This window comes from Hylobates moloch, unplaced genomic scaffold (genome assembly GCF_009828535.3).
Source record: "Hylobates moloch isolate HMO894 unplaced genomic scaffold, HMol_V3 SCAFFOLD_7, whole genome shotgun sequence".
NCBI classification, from domain to species: domain Eukaryota; kingdom Metazoa; phylum Chordata; class Mammalia; order Primates; family Hylobatidae; genus Hylobates; species Hylobates moloch.
In genome coordinates this window covers 7218163-7235249 of record NW_026652282.1, presented here as the reverse complement: position 1 = coordinate 7235249, position 17087 = coordinate 7218163, and the positions used below count along the sequence as shown (strand labels likewise).

The 17087-nt window shown below is 40.3% G+C and overlaps 1 protein-coding gene and 1 non-coding gene across 8 annotated transcripts in view; one reads left to right on the top strand and one right to left on the bottom strand.

Moving 5' to 3' along the window:
* MID1 (midline 1) overlaps nt 1-17087 on the top strand; it is a 253521-nt gene that overhangs the window by 95258 nt on the left and 141176 nt on the right. Inside the window, exon 1 of one of the 7 annotated variants that reach the window (XM_032756557.2) lies at nt 10965-11098. The exons of the other annotated variants lie outside the window; for them this stretch is intronic. The gene's annotated coding sequence lies outside the window, so the exon portion shown is untranslated. Of the gene's footprint in view, nt 1-10964; nt 11099-17087 lie in introns of those variants that run through there. 7 annotated transcript variants of the gene reach the window in all.
* LOC116812303 (U6 spliceosomal RNA) lies at nt 4999-5101 on the bottom strand. Its single transcript, XR_004370616.1, has one exon. It is a non-coding gene; the product is annotated as a U6 spliceosomal RNA (small nuclear RNA).

Sequence of the window (17087 nt, the reverse complement as noted above, 5' to 3'; positions counted from 1 at the left end):
CTTAAGAATTTTCAAGAGCTTATCAATCAGTCAGCCCTTGTTCATCCTCAAGCAGATGTGTGGTGGTATCGTGGTGGACCTTTACTGGGCACTCTGCCGAATAACTGGAGTGGCACTTATACTTTAGTCCAATTGGCTATCCCTTTCACCCTGGCATTTCATCAACCAGCAGGATAAAAAATAAGACATTGTAAAGCGAGAGAAGCCCCTTATAGATCTTTCGACTCTCATGTCCATTTAGACGCAACTGGAGTCCCATGAGGAATACCAGATCAATGTAAAGCTTGAAATCAAATAGTTACAGGATTTAAGTCAATATTTTGGTAGATGACAGTTAATAAAAATGTAGATTAGTAAACTACGTCTGTTGCAACCAACAGCAGCAAGCTTTTCATGAGTTAAAAGAAAAACTCATGTCGGCCCCAGCCCTGGGGCTACCTGACCTAACAAAACCCTTTACACCCTATGTGTCAGAAAAAGAAAACAATGGCAGTTAGAGTTTTAACCTAGACTGTAAGGCCCTGGCCAAGGCCAGTGGCTTATCTCTCAAAACAACTAGACGGGGTTTCCAAAGGCTGGCCCCCATGTCTAAGGGCCCTAGCAGCAACAGCCCTGTTAGCACAAAAAGCAGATAAGCTAACTCTTAGGCAAAACCTAAACATAAAGTCCCCCCATGCTGTGGTGACTTTAATAAATACCAAAGGACATCATTAGCTAATGAATGCTAGACTAACTAGATACCAAAGCTTGCTCTGTGAAAATCCCCGCATAACAATTGAAGTTTGCAACACCCTAAACCCAGCCACCTTACTCCTGGTATCAGAGAGCCCAGTTAAACATAACTGTGTAGAGGTATTAGACTCAGTTTATTCTAGTGGGCCCAACCTCCAAGACCATCCTTAAACATCAGTAGACTGAGAGCTGTACGTGGATAGGAGCAGCTTCGCCAGCCCTTACAAAGTGACTCTGAAGAAGACGACAAGCCCTGGCTTCAGTCACACCCAGCAGCTAACTGGTCCACGCATGGCTGAAACATGAGGAAACTCATCGCGGAACTCATTTTCCTTAAAATTTGGACTTGTACAGTAAGGACTTCAACTGACCTTCCTCACACTGAGGGCTGTTCCCAGTGTATACATCAAGTCACTGAAGTAGGACAAAAGGTTGCTACAGTCCTATTATTTTACAGTTATTATAAGTGTACTGGAACTCTAAAAAAAACTTGTTTGTATAATGTTACTCTATACAAGGTATGTAGCCCAGGAAATGACCAACCTGATGTGTGTTATGACCCATCTGAGCCTCCCATGACCACAGTTTTAAAAATAAGATTAAGGACTGAAGACTGGTGGAGGCTCATAAATGATACGAGTAAAGTGTTAGCCAAAACAAAACAAAACAAAAAAAGAAGTGCCCAAACAAGTCACCTTGAAATTCGATGCCCGTGCTGTCATTAATAATAATAACTTAAAAATAGGATGTGGTTCTCTTAAGAAAGAGGCTATATGGCAGAAAATAAGTACATTTATCATAAATTAAGACTGTGTAAAAATAAATGTGCATACTGGTTTTGTGTCATTTAGGCTACTTGGATAAAAAAAAAAATGAAAAAATCCTGTCAGCAGGATTTTTAAGAATTTTCAAGAATTAAGAATTTTCAAGAGCTTATCAATCAGTCAGCCCTTGTTCATCCTCAAGCAGATGTGTGGTGGTATCGTGGTGGACCTTTACTGGGCACTCTGCCGAATAACTGGAGTGGCACTTATACTTTAGTCCAATTGGCTATCCCTTTCACCCTGGCATTTCATCAACCAGCAGGATAAAAAATAAGACATTGTAAAGCGAGAGAAGCCCCTTATAGATCTTTCGACTCTCATGTCCATTTACTTTTCAGCAAGGGAAAAGTGGCTGTTCCTGTACCAGTGGTCAGTGTAACCCCTTGGAACTAGTAATAACCAACCCCCTTAATCCTCGCTAGAAAAAAGAGGAACATGTAACCCTAAAAATTGATGGAGCTGGACTGGATCTTCAAATAAATATCGTGGTTTGAGGAAAAGTTTATAAATGGTCTCCTGAGCCAGTATTTCTTTTTTTTCTTTTTTTTTTCTTTGAGTCAGAATCTGGCTCTGTCCCCCAGGCTGGAGTGCAGTGGCACCATCTCGGCTCACTGCAAGCTCCGCCTCCCGGGTTCACACCATTCTCCTGCCTCAGCCTCCCGAGTAGCTGGGACTACAGGCGCCCGCCACCACGCCCTGCTAATTTTTTTGTATTTTTAGTAGAGACAGGGTTTCACTATGTTGGCCAGAATGGTCTTGAACTCCTGACCTCGTGATCCGCCCACCTCGGCCTCCCAAAGTGCTAGGATTACAGGCTTGAGCCACCGCGCCCGGCCTGAGCCAGTATTTCAAACCTTCTATGGTGAACTGAATGGGCCAGTACCAGAAATTCCAGGAAAAACAGGAAATTTGTTTTTGCAATTAGCCGAGCATATAGCCCAGTCTCTCAGTGTCACTTCATGTTATGTATCAGCACAAGTGTACTATATGAATCATTATCAATCTATTGCACAGGAAGACATAAGTAGCAAAAATAAGAGTGAGAACTCCCACTAATAAAAAGTGAGAGTCTCAAAGGGGGGAAATGAGAGAAGAGAGACAGACCCTCTCATATTGTTTTATATTGTTTATACTCAGAAAAGGAAAGAGAAGCAAAACTAAAGGCAGGTAGCCCAGTGCCTAGGAACCAGACCCGAAACCAAGGAACCAGACCTGAAACCAGGCCTGGGCCTGCCTGACCTAAGCCTGGTAGTAAAAATTCCACCCCTGACCTAGCAATTGATGTTATCTATAGATTATAGGAAGACATTGTAAAACTTCCCAGTCTGTTTTGTTTCACTCTAACCACTGATTCATACAGCCCCTGTCATGTACCCCCTGCTTGCTCAATCGATCACAACCCTCTCAAGCGGACCCCCCTTAGAGTTATGAGCCCTTAAAAGGGACGGGAATTGCCCATTCACAGAGCTCGGCTCTTGAGACAGGAGTCTTGCCGATGCCCCCAGCCGAATAAACCCCTTCCTTCTTTAACTCGGTGTCTGAGGAGTTTTGTCTGTGGCTCGTCCTGCTACACAATTGCCTCTGCAATTATTTTCCTTCTAACCCTTTCTTAAAGTGATGGGCTCTAAAAATCATGATCCAGCTGCTGTTGCAATTTTACCTAGCCAGTGAATGTATTTATTTTGAGATGCTTTTTGATACTATTGTCATTGTCAAATGACATTATGACATGTCAAAAAACATTGGCTGTCAGCCAATGGGATCTAGTCTTAACTCATCTTTGGTGCTCACTGGTCATAAAGCTGTAGTCACATGTGTTTATTTCCCCCAGCACTCTTCCCTCATTTTCTTCCTTTCCTTCCTGAAATTTCCTCTTCTAGTGGTGCAAAAGCTGGTGAGTAAGTACTGACAAAACCAATGCCTCTTCCAATGTCTCTATTCATTTCCTTCCTGTCCATCCCTATAACCTTAACTGTACATCCATGGTTATTTTCAACTTTGAGTTAACATCCTAGAATCAAACACTTAAGATATTCAGGTAATTCTGAATACCATATGCTATGGTTTGAATGTGTCTCCCAAAATTCATTTGTTGGAAACTTAATCCCCAATGCAGCAGTACTGGGATGTGGGGCTTAATGATAAAGCCCTTATGAATGGATTAATGCTGCTATTAAAAGGGTTTGTGGAAGTGGGTTCTTCCTCTCCTGCTCTTTTGCCATGTGAGGACATAGCATTCCTCCCTTCCAGAGGACACAGCCTTCAAGGTGCCATCTTGGAAACAAAGAGACCAGGCCCTAACCTGCTCTCTGTTCTTTTTTTTTTTTTTTTTAGGTGGAGTCTCAGTCTGTCACCCAGGCTGGAGTGCAGTGGCACAATTTCTGCTCACTGCAATCTCTGCCATCCGGGTTCAAGCAATTCTCCTGCCTCAGCCTCCCCAGTAGCTGGGATTACAGGCGTCTGCCACCATGCCCAGCTAATTTTTGTATTTTTAGTAGAGACGGGGTTTCACCATCTTGGCGAGGCTGGTCTTGAACTCCTAATGTCGTGATCCACCTGCCTCAGCCTCCCAAAGTTCAGGGATTACAGGCGTGAGCCACCGTGCCCAGCCTAAATCGCTGTTCTTTATAAATTACTTAGTCTCAAGAATTCTGTTATAGCAGCACAAAATGGACTAAAACATCATGGTTCCTGCTTTTTTGGCTCACTAAGTTTTCATGGCTTTTCTCTTTCAAAATTTTATTGCTAAAATAAATAAAGATGTCGCTACTTTACAATAATTCATCACATTGCATTTTCCTGTAAGAAATAGTAGAAGTTGGATTTTTATGCCCTTGAAAAAGAACTCTATTCTTGAGGCAATCTGAAACTAAACATTTAACAACTTGAAAAATTAGATCACAACTCTCTGACCAAACACCGGCAAGTTTTATACTGAAATTCAGATACTCTTTGCTTGTTTATTGGCAGGGAAAAAGCCAAAATGTCAAGAAAGCCAGCACGAATATGAGTAGTAATATCACCTTAGCTAACATAGATTTGCACCACCCATCTACCTTCTATCATGTCATCCTTTTTATTTCTTTCATTTTATGTATGAGTCTTTGAAATATTTGTGTTTTTAAAAACCTTTTTTTTTAATTTCCTTTATTAAAATGTAAGCTCTCCAAGGGCAGGCCTTTGCGCTCATATTTACCGCCAATTTGCTGCTGCCTAGAGCAGCTCCTGGCACACAGAATGACCTCAAAAAATACCAGTGGAAGGAAAGAGTAATGAAAGAAATGACTCTTCTGGTTTTACTCCAAAAGAAGTAGTTCTAATTTTTTTTAATGCTTAAAGAAAGCCAAATGGATATACATATAGGATTTCCAATGTCATAAAAGTAACAAAATTAGCTTACTCTTCCAAACTCTTTTATTTTATTAATTTCTTTTAATAATAAAAAATTATAGAATGCTTCATGAATTTGTCATCCTTGCGTTGGGGCCATGCTAATCTTCTTTGTATCGTTCCAATTTTAGTCTATGTGCTGCTGAAACAAGCATCAGACTCTTTAAATTAGCTTAGGTTCAGAGTGAAGAGCTGAAGTTGCAGACCAGACCCAAGCTGTTTTGGGACTATGAAGGACATTAAGGGCTCTGTTTATTTGAGCAAAATCTATGGGTGAGGCTTACCTGCTTTCTGCCAATTTTCCTAGTACAACAGCTGATGTCAGAGGGTGGTTGGATAAGGAACTTGGAGCTGTTGGTAAGGAAGTTCTCATCACTTTCTTGCAGGCTCCTTTTACCTCTAGTCTTCTATGATGCAAGGGTCATTCAATGCCAAATGAAATTCTGCCTCTGTGGTAACTGCTAGAAAGTCCAGTGATGATCTGATTTCTAGTAACAACTATTGGCCATATCCCCAGGAGGAGATAGGAGTTGTGTCTATTAGGAAATAATTTTCCATGGATCTATCACCTTTTTGTACCTCTTGTGAGCTGGAGCACTGAATGCTTTTATTCCAGACTATTTCCCAGGATGTTTGTATAGCAAACAGTCTTGGGAGATAGAGGTAGTATCTCGCGCCAGAGGAGAAGGCAGTTTTGTTTGTTGTTCATTATATTAAAGACAACGTCTTCCTCCAAGGCAAAAGTTGGGCAGGCTAACTTGCAGTCCATTATAAAAGATTCAGATTCCCTAAGCTTGGGGTTGCTTAGGTATGATGCAAATCTCCCGAGTGTGCAAACATGGACCTAGGATGCTCCATAGGACCTTGAGGACAAGGGGAACCAACAGAACATGAAACACATAAGCCTTTTTCTTTGATTCAGGTGTCTTCTGCCAGCATTCATGAAAAGAAACTGGCAAATAGCAAAAATCTGAAACATTTCACTGTTCTTGATAGTTTCACATGCTCCATCCATGCCAGGGTCCCTTATTTCCTGCAAAATAAAAAATTCTGACAAAGAATGCATATGGGACAGGGTGACCTTCAGTGGGAAGCAGAAGTGAAGCCCCAAGTTCATGGTGGGAGATCAGTGGTAATGAACAGAGGTATGTCATAGTGTAGGAAATAGATGAAATTGCCAATGTGAAGATAAGTCATTAGTATTAAGAATAAAAATGCTAGTTCATTTCACATTCACACACTGTTTGTTCACATAAGATGCTCCGTGAATGTTATTGAATAAATGGATTTATATCCTTCTTGCTTGCAAAAATGGTATGAAGAGGTTTCCGGTAAAAAACACAGATAATGAATTTATTCAAAGAAGAGTGGGAAGAGGCGTTTCAGGACAAGAAGGGAAGAAGGACCCCAACCCCCCATCCCCTACCACCCTGTCCTTCCAGAAGAGTGAGAATTTTGTCAGGCATTTTAAAAGGTTCACCTCACTAATCCTCAAAGGACCCTTAAGATTGCTCTCAGATAAGGAAACTGTGTAGAAGATAGGAAGAGCATCTGTGAGTATAAGATATGTACAGTACCTGGCTCCGATCTGCCTTTGCAAGGAAATGGCAGAGCCAGGATTTGAACTCAGGTTATCTGGCTTCAAGGTACTACATATTTTTGTTTGTTTGTTTGTTTGTTTTTTGTTTTGTTTTGTATGACTGAGTTTTTTTACTCTATCACCCAGGCTGGAGTGCAGTGGCGCAATCTCGGCTCACTGCAACCTCTGCCTCCCAGGTTCAAGTGATTCTCTTGCCTCAGCCTCCCGAGTAGCTGGGATTACGGGCACCCCCCACCATGACCAGCTAATTTTTGTATTTTCACTAGAGATGAGGTTTCACTACGTTGGCCAGGCTGGTCTCGAACTCCTGACCTCAGGCGATCCGCCTGCCTCGGCCTCCCAATGTGCTGGGATTACAGGCATGAGCCACTGAGCCCGACCTCTACATGTTTTTTTTTTTTTTTTTTTTTTTTTTACGGGACACCACATCGACAGTGTCAGCCCAAAACTAGACCAAGAACACTTGGGCACACTGAGCTCAGGGCTTAGCCCAAAGTTTTCTGAAAGCATGCCAGAGGGAAAGCTGGATGAAATGCTTTAGTAAAGAAGAAAGCACATCAGCTCATCACTCATCTGACAATAGAAAGGACTGATCAGGAAGGGGGGAAAAGGAGAATAGTGGCAGAACATAGAAAAGAGAAAAAAAAAAGACTGAAATTTTTAATGGAACGCAAAATCAGACATATTTTTTACTTTTTTGAACCTCTTTAGAGACTACAATAATAATTCTTATGTGATAAGTCCAATAAGCTATGATAATGTTTTATTAAATGTACCATCATACTAGCAGCTTTTGTGGAATTTGCGTCAGAAGAAAAGTTCAAGATATTACCACCATGACTTGGCAAAACTGGTATACTATATTAATGTTAGCCACTTAGTTGCCGTAATTGTTTCTCAACGCAGTACACGTTGCATAGTTTTCCTGGGAGTTCTTCAAAGCTCTATTGAAAAGTTATATTTAAAGTGTAAGTTAGAGTGTGCTGTGAATGGAGAGAAAATTGTTTTTCTTTTTGTAAAAAATTCACTTTCCTTGGGGCTATATACTAAGTTAGCTCAGTTATTTGACAGAACCAGTATCTTAGTTTGCAAAGAGAAAAACATAGATCTAGAAATTTCCAGAAGCAGATCACTGGTTGAAGAGGGGGGGTGGTGTGATTGAATGTGATTTGAAAGCAGTTTTAATTTTATGACACTTTACAGTGTGTGTGTGTGTGTGTATGTGTTTTAATGATAACCTAATTTTATTGTCCCAGACTTAAAGATCTGTGCCACCTGGAGAAACTACAGTTCATCCATTAGCATGTAAATGTGTTAAGAGTATTTTTGCTTGAATTTCTCCGAGAAGGCTCCTGGCTTTGTTCTGTACAGACACACAGTCCCGACACTGTTCTTAATATCCTGTTTTCATTTGTCAGCGCTGTTGTCCTTTTCATTGCCATGTTCCCATCATTCCTCTTCTTTCATGTGGTGCTTTACAATAACATTCAGAACAAAAGAGTCACTCCTCTTTCTGTTGCCTTTAAAAAAAAAAAAAAGACTTCTTCCCCTGACTGCAGAGCTTCAGTGATCAGGGGAAATGTTTAAAGCATGTTATTCGTAATAGTTAACCAGGAGTTGTGAATAAGGGTTCGTTTTCCTTACTTTTTAAGATCACGAGGTAGCTTCAGGGTATTGTGAGCAAAAGGTTTTTGTGTGTGGCTGACTTTGAAGTTGAGGGAAAAAGCGATTTTCTTTGAGAAAAGGAGCCATCATATTTGAGAGAATTTCCAGTCTGCTCACACAATGGGAATCAGTTACTCTATAAGATCGTCATTACCTCCATGAGTCACGAGACTAGTATTTGTTCTTGTCTTTGAACTTAAGCTTTCCAGTGTTCAGAGAACAATTGTGAAATGTCGCATTGGCCATCATCAATAACTATTTTGCTCCTGGTTGGTAATAATTGGGAAGGGGAGGGTGTGTACTTTCTCTGCCTTCTAGGAGAGTATTATATAAATAAAGTAAGAAAAAGTTTCCCCAAGTGGCAAGCTTTTCTCCAGGGCACAATCTATTATACTTGCTGCAAAAATCCCACTTGACTGGTCTTTCAGAGAATAGATCACTTGTGTCATTTTGCTCATTTCCAGGTGACGTTTTGCAGATATGAGCAGGCAGTTGTTGTTTTTAAATAAACATTATCTACAGGTTTCTGTTTTTGCACTGAGGAAAGAATGTTTCTGTAATGCAGAAGGGATGCTATAACTGAGGGGTTTGTGAAGAGTGAATTCTAACCAGTCTCAAATAATTCTGAAAAGGTGCTTTTGTATATGTATATGTGTACTTGTGTATACGTACACATTATATATAACTACAAAAACTAATTCCATTATGGACATATATAGGACTTTATACAGACATAGTTATATGAATATATATATAGAAATGCCTATCAAACTATAAATACATTTGAGAAAGCATTCAGGGACGGCAGTGTTAAATGCTTTTCATCTGTGGCTGGTTTCACAGAAATTAGTGACTTCCGTTTCTGCTACCACCACGCTGTTGGTCCGTTCACCAGGAGGGTTGATTTAGACTTGTGCCAGGAGACTAGGTGTGGCCATCTCTCACCCTCTTCCTCTCTGTCCAGTCTGCTATCATTGCCTTCAGAACCAAATTCTTTCATAGACCTGGAAAACGTCGGTCATTTTCAATATAATGTAAAATAGGTTCTGTGTGCCTTTAAAACTAAATGCTTTATTTCTTAAACTGTAAAAGACATGAAATGTCTGAGACATTCAGATAGTGGGAAAATTCATCTGCAAGTTGTCAGATTATGCCCTTTAGAAGATTATAATTTTTTTTGTTGTTTATCATTTTCTCTTGAGGGGTGGAGTAAATATTTCTTTCCTGATGTTTCAACTTCAGATGTTCAGGCTAATTTTCCACTACAGTGCCAAAATAGGGAAAAGTTAGATCTGTAGAATTTTGACAATTTAAGTGTTGTTTTAACAAAAGCCATGTCTTGATGAAAAGTTCTTTAGAATTCTACTTGATGATCTATGTGTGTCTCTTCTGAGGACAATGAGAACTTCTTAAGGAAGTCATCTATATGTGAAATTGAGTAATCCTTTTATTCATTGTTAAAAGACAAATGAAGTTATAATTTGGAGAGACATAAGCCAAAAAAATCTATGTTTGCATTTTTATGTCCTAACATGTGAAGCATGCTTTGATTTACTGTGAAGTGTTGCAATGGTAATAAAGTAGACGTTGAGACGTGCAGACTGGGCAGCCCGAGGAAGCAGTTCTTGCCTCTGCTTCCCCTTTATCATGAATGTTCCTTAAACACCTTTGGTGGAGTCCAAATGTCTGGATTATGAATTGAATTGTGCAAGATTCTTTTTTTAAACACTTTCCTGATGATTTACTTTACTTGCAGTTTCTTGTCTTGCATAGTGATAAGCAATATCCTTCAAAGAACTGCAGCGCAGGACTTTTTTTTTTTTTTTTTTTGCTTTTAGGAAGACTACTTCCCCTTCCTCCTTTAGTCAATCAAATTTTAAAAGATTACTTTCCATTCTCAGTTCACCCTTTCTTTGCCATTCTGGAGACTGAAATTTTGGACACCCATCACAGATTTGCTGTTATATATATACCATGTATGTAATATTAAATATATATATACACACATGATGTTTTTATATATGTTTGTACATAATGTATGCATACTGTGTATGTGAAACCTGTGTGTGTGTATATATATATATGTATATTTTATACATATATTTTAAATTGTTTATCAGGATGATAGATTGCTATTTAGGTCACTATTTTTGGAAGAAATAAACGACTGTTCTTTGTGTCTGTACTGGAGATTGTTCTTCCTGATGTAACTTTGAAGAAAACTTCTTCCAGATATTATACATTAATTCAGAAGGTAAAGGCACAAAATAATGTGTATTTCTTTTTTTAAATGAGCAAGCCAGCATCCAGAATATAATGTGATCATGTGCTCAGTAGGATACTGAAAGGCCCCAAAGGCAAATGAGTCTAGTGCCTGTTCCCAGCCCCAGGAGCTGGGCAGGACGGCTCCTGTTGGTGGCATGGAAAGCTAGCATTCAGCCTTCTGCCACAGGATACTGTCTCATTTGGCCAAGCTGCTGCTGGTCCCTGTAAGGAATGAGAGTACAGATTCCGTTGCCAAGTCATCTTTTTTTTGGACCAGGCAGTGGGTGTTGAGCTGACCTGAGCTACCTTTCCATTTGGGTTCAGTTGAACATTGAGTAGGCCAGAGGATAGGGAAGTTGTGGCGGGGGCCGTGGAAAAGGCAGTTGATTCTTCAACTCGGGCAACCCTGGCGGAGTGGATGAGGTGGAGCTGGCCTTCCTGGAATTGTTGGACCGATTTTCCTGTTGTGTTTCACTGTTGACGCACTCACAGACACACAGGACCGCTCCAGCACTGCCTGCCACCCACCGTCTGGTCTCGGTGGCCTGTCTATCATTTCGTGGGTCCCCATCCTCTGCCTACGGCGATGTTTCTTCAAAAAGAACTAGTGTGCAGTCCATTGGTGGGTATTCAAGGTGATCTGTTTGTCAGAATCTAGAGAGGTGCTCAAAGAACTATTAAGGACCAATGTACTAGTTCCTGTTTTTAACCTGTTTATCAGTCTTTCAATTGAACAAATTGGATTTCTGAAACTGTTGAGGGGCTTTCTGCACTATTAGGACAGAACAGGACAGGGTGGTTGTTCCTCCAGGAATCTGGGTTGTTCTTTTGCATTGCCATTTGTCTTTGTGCTTGTCTGCTTGTATAAATGAACCTCGAGAAGGAGTGTTTAAGTATTCTGTTAAGTAAATTTGGAAGACTAGGTTTCAATTAAAATAACCAGACAGTGTGACCCAGCTTCCATTTCCCCTTAATTTTGATCATTAAAGCCTTCATATCCCCACAGACATCTGCCATGCTTCGAAGTGATTCTTTTCAGGAATGTTCATTCATTATTAATCAGGTTGCATGGTCAGGCGAGTATGTGATTATTTTAAAGAATGTCCTAGAGATCCAATTACTAAGAATAAGCATGTTATAGGCAGATGTGAAAGTACAGAAAAGATTTGGTTAACAGTCTAATTTGATTTGCATGAATTCCACCAGGTGGGTGTTTGGTGAAATTAAAAGTCTTCCCTGGTTCTCACTTCAGGTATGAGGTAAAAAAATAATAATAACAACAATAATTTCAGCACTTCTTAAAGAAGAAATGTCAAGTTATTCAAAATATCTATTGTATTTATTATTTTAAAACTTGAGGCTAGCATCTCAGTGCTCATCTGCTTGTCACATTTTTTTTTTTCAAACAGTCCCTCTGGTCCGCTACAATTTGCTTGGCAGAAATTCTTAGTTGTCTGTTACTGGTTGAGCAAATGAATTGGAGTGTGCTGATATTTGGAGGCTAAATGCAGTGATAGTTCAGAGTAACATTCTTTACCTATAAAATGTTACTGGATCACCTTTTTTCACCTGTTCTTACTTGATGTATTATTTATACTGTTGTTTTTAAGAACCACTTTGCATTTGTACTGAAACAGCCTACACTATGCTATCAATTTCCGGTCTTTCAGAATGCAGTTAAATCCAGCTGCATCCCCTTCTCCCCTTTTTCCATCAGTTCATGGCCCTGTTTTACTGTGCCTTTACTAACCCACCTGCTTCTCAAATTGGCCAGAGTACTAATCAGTAAAGTAACATTTGGGTAGTGTCTTTATTCGGTGGTCTTTATCACTCAGAGTCAAATACTAAACTGCATAATTGAATATGCAGATGCTGAGTGCTTGTATTATGTTATTCAAAATACCCTATGATGAATTCATCTTGGATGTAGCAGCCAGTTTTTATTGAGTTTGTGTTAGAAAGTTTTTGAGTTGAGAAATTATGCTTATTTAAGATGAGAGCAAGTCCCTTCTGGGTTGGGTCCCCATTGCAATCTGCCTCCCAAACTCAGGTTGATTTCCAGTGTTTCACACTTCAGTAGTTTTGAGTCCTCTGAAAGTCTGTATTTCTGCTGGTCCAAGATAGAAACATCATTCTGCAGTCTTTAAAAAATATTTCACCTATAGTTCTATAATAAGGATAATCTCATAGCAAAAATCCAAACAGCAATAGTCAACTAAATCTAATCACCCAGGTGAATAGGGGTTAAGAGGAGTGGACAATCAAGTAAATTGACTTGATTTCGTTTCTGAAATTTAGGACTCTCAAATAATTCATTTGTACATTTTCAATGCTTTTTGTTGTTTGAAATACTTATAGGAACTTCCTGTTCTGAAACCATTTTCGTGTGGCTTGCTGTAACATCGTGCAGTTTTAACAGTGTGTTTGTCATCTCAGTTATGTTTTGGTAAATTTAACAATAAACTTAGTCTCTATAGTCCAGAGGATATTTGGAAAAGAACTAGAGGAAGTGCCCTGGGAATCATCTGGGCAGTGGCTGACAGCCACCTGGTATTAACAATTAATCACAGGCCACCCAGTGTTGGCATACAAATTTATTCCTTGGTTTGATGACTCACTAATTTCCCTGGTAGTGAAGGCTTTAGAGTTGTACAAAGTGAGGGGCTGAAAGTAAAATTATTGATAGAATTGATAGAATTGCATGTTCTTTTTAATATACTCCAAATTAGAAAAATAATTGTATTTCGTGGAGTATGCAGACATAACCTAGAATACTTGTAGGAAGGCATTGAGAGGTGGGTTTACCTTCTGATTAAAAATGTCAATGCCTCCATTAAGGGAAATTTGGGATAAAAATTATGGATGATGTGCTGATGATGGGCGATCTCCTTATTCTAATGGATGCTGTAACAAGTTAGCACAAACCTGATGGTGTTAAACAATGCAAATTCATTATCTTACATTTCTAGAGTCAGAAGTCTGACACAGGTCTCACTGGGCTAAGAGTAAGGTATCTTTAGGGCTGTATTCCTTTTGGGGGCCCTTGGGGAGAATTCATTTCCTTGCCTTTTCCAGCTTCTAGCCTGTATTCCTTGGCTTGTGGCCGCTTCCTCCATCTTCAAGGCCAGGCGTGGCTGGTCGAGTCTTTGTGATATCTCATAATTCTGATTCTGACTCTTATTCCTGCCACTTCCACATTTAAAGAGCCTCGTGATTCCTTTGGGTCCACCTAGATGATCCATGTTACTCTCCCCATCTCAAGATCAGCTGCTTAGCAATCTTAATTATATCGGCAACAATCAGTCCCCTTTGCTCTATAACCTAAAATATTCACAAGCTCTGAGGAGGAGGCTGTGGACATCTTTGGGGACCATAATTGTGCCTCCCCCAAAGAGGGAGGAGTAGAAACTGTGGTATCTGCTCTCTGGTGATCAGGAGGGTGGAAGCGCTGTGAGTGAGGAGACACCAGGAGCCCTGTAGAGAAGACAAAGACAGGCTCATGAGGGAAGAGGATAAATCCCACATGATGTGCATTCCAAGTCTGAGGCAATTGCAGTACATGAAGCAAAGAACTGTCAGTGCTAAACTGGGTTCCAGAAAGGGGTTCTCGACCAAGCCTAGCAGTCATTCTCAGAGAGGCAGTACATGAGACAAACAACTGGATGGCCCTATCAAAGGAACCATAGACCATCAGAAAACACTTAGGCTTTGATTAGCAAGAGGTAGAAGTCAGCAGTGGTTAGACAGAGGAAAACTAGAAAAGTACAATTTCAGTGGCATTCAGTGATGTGGTTTGTTTGTCCCCACCAAAACTCATGTTGAAATGTAATCCCCAATGTGGTGGCATTGGGAGGTGGGGCCTAGTGGGAGATGTCTGGGTCATGGGGATGGATCCTTCACAAATTGCTTGATGCCCTTCTTGAGGTAGTCAGTTCTTGCTCTCATGGAGACTAGATTGGTTCTCACAGGAGTGGATTAGTTCCCATGAGGGTGGAGTTGTTATAAAGCAAAGTTCCTTCTCTTGAGCAGATGCCAGTACCATGCTTCTTGTACTTCCCAGCCTGTGGAGCCACGAGCTAAATAAACCTCTTTTGTTTATAAATCGCCCAGCCTCAGGTATTCTGTTATAGCAATGCAAAATGGACTAAGATACACATCATGAGAGAGGAAAGGAAAGGAAGAAGAGGGAGGTGTGAAAACATTTACATCATTATTTTCCATCAAAACATCTATTTATTAATTTTCCGTTTTAAAGAAGTACTTTCCTCATAAGTCTTGAATCTATAAGAAAGTTTCTTCAAAAGATGTATCCAATGCCTCCCACAATGTGGGGCTTCACTGTAATCTGTCACTAAAGACTCTCCTGCCTCGGGGAGTGATTAGAGTGAGTGCTAGAGGGACTGTAGGGAACATCTGTGGACACTCACCCACGGATACGCAGACAGCTAATAAGTAGCAGAACTGCAGAATGTCTTAGATTATCCCGTCACCTGTCCAGCTCTCTCCCCTTTCATTCATTATTCTGTGCTCTGTTCTAGATGTCTAAACCATGGACAGGCAGAGGTGTGAGCTGTGATTTGTTGCCATTCCCAGTTTGTTGCAAGGGACTCTCAAGATTATCTAGATCCTCTTCTCAATGAGGACCAATCTGCCCATTCACAAAAATGTTAAGCTATAGGATTTCCTGACAACAATATGCATGTGTGATTTCCTTTTATTGAAGTAAAAATGAAGCAGCTTTTTTTTTTTTTTTTTTAGGCATGGAAATTACATTATGGCAGTTAAGAAAAGGCAAAAGCCGCTGTTTTATGATATTGGGGTTTTTTTTGTTGTTTGTTTGTTTGTTTGTTTTATTTTGTTTTGAGACAGAGTCTTGCTCTGTTGCCCAGGCTGGAGTGCAGTGGCACGATTTCAGCTCACTGCAAGCTCTGCCTCCTGGATTCAAGTGATTCTCCTGCCTCAGCCTCCTGAGTAGCTGGAATCACAGGTGCACACCACCACACCCAGCTAATTTTTTGTATTTTTAGTAGAGACGGGGTTTCACCATGTTGGCCAGGCTAGTCTCGAACTCCTGACCTCAAGTGATTCACCCACCTTGGCCTCCCAAAGTGCTGGGATTACAGGTGTGAGCCACCATGCCCGGCCTGATATTGTTATTTATGATATAAATAACAATATAAGCTATATATATGTGTGTGTGTGTGTGTGTATGTGTGTGTGTGTATTTTATATATATATATACACACACACATAGAGAGAGAGAGAGAGAGTGTGCGTGTCAGAAGAAAGATAACATTTTGCATAAAATTCCCACCCATGTACCACTATCTGCTTGGTGAATCCCTGCTCATCTTTTAAAACCCACTTCATACTTTACCTCCTTCAGGAAGCTTCTCCCTGTCTCCTCTCCCCCTATGTAGAGTTGATTATTCCCTGTCTTTGGCATGCATCTTTTTTATGTTGCATTACACCTTGTTCATTTTTTTTTCTCAATATGGGCTCACTCTGTTGCCCAGGCTGTAGTGCATTGGCATGATCACGGTTCATTGCAGCCTCAGCCTTCCAGGCTCAAGCCTCAGCCTCCCAAGTAGCTGGGACCACAGGCATGTGCCACCACTCCTGGCTAATTTTTTTATTTTTATTTTTTGGTAGAGGTAGGGTCTCACTGTGTTGCCCAGGCTGGTCTCAAACTCCTGGGATCAAGTGATCATCTCACTTCAGCCTCCCAAAGTACTGGGATTACAGGCATGAGCCACCACACCTGGCCTTGTTCATATTTTCTCTCTCGGAATGAACCATAAGATCATGGAGACAGGGGCCAGGTGTTACCAGTACTTGTCTCAGGACCAAGTACATAGATGAACTTAAGTATTTGGTGAAAGAATGAATGGCAAAAAAAAAGAGGAATTAACGGCATTTTAATTTCTCCAAAAAGATATTTTAAAGAAAGCTAGAAAATAAACCATACTAAGTTTCTTTTAGAAGAAGGAATGGAATGAGTACAAATAAGATACTGTGGAGTCATTTAACAAAAATATCTATACCATTGTAAAATCTGGGTAAAAGTGGAAAAAGTGGGATGCACTATAGATATCAAACAAAAAACCCCTTCCTTTTTGGTAGCATATAGGCAAAAGTTTTAGAAAATTGGCTGAACTTCACTTATCACATCTGAGTATTTTGTCTTCACCTAATACAATTAACCATTTACAGTGTAGACACTTGCATAAAACACTATGCCAGGTGCTATGGCAATAAAAGAAAATATCTAGCTTTGAGCAGCTACTATTAAATCGTTCTTACATGAGTTGCCCCTAAGCACTCGAGTCACATAATTTCCACTGATGTCAGATTGAAAGCCCATTGCATATCATTTCCCATTAGCACTGGAAACTTGTAAGTGCTTGTCCAAGTCTTGCTCCACCATCCTTGCCGCTGTTGCCCACACAGCATTTTATTCATACCTCTCTGAGAATGATTTTCATTTATGTTCTGGTTATCTGTATATGCCTCTATCTTCTAATACATGGCTCAACAAAATAAGATGTGCAGGCTAATGCTGGCCTGTGACCTGTTTTTCTAAATATGGTTATGTTGGAACACAGCCATAC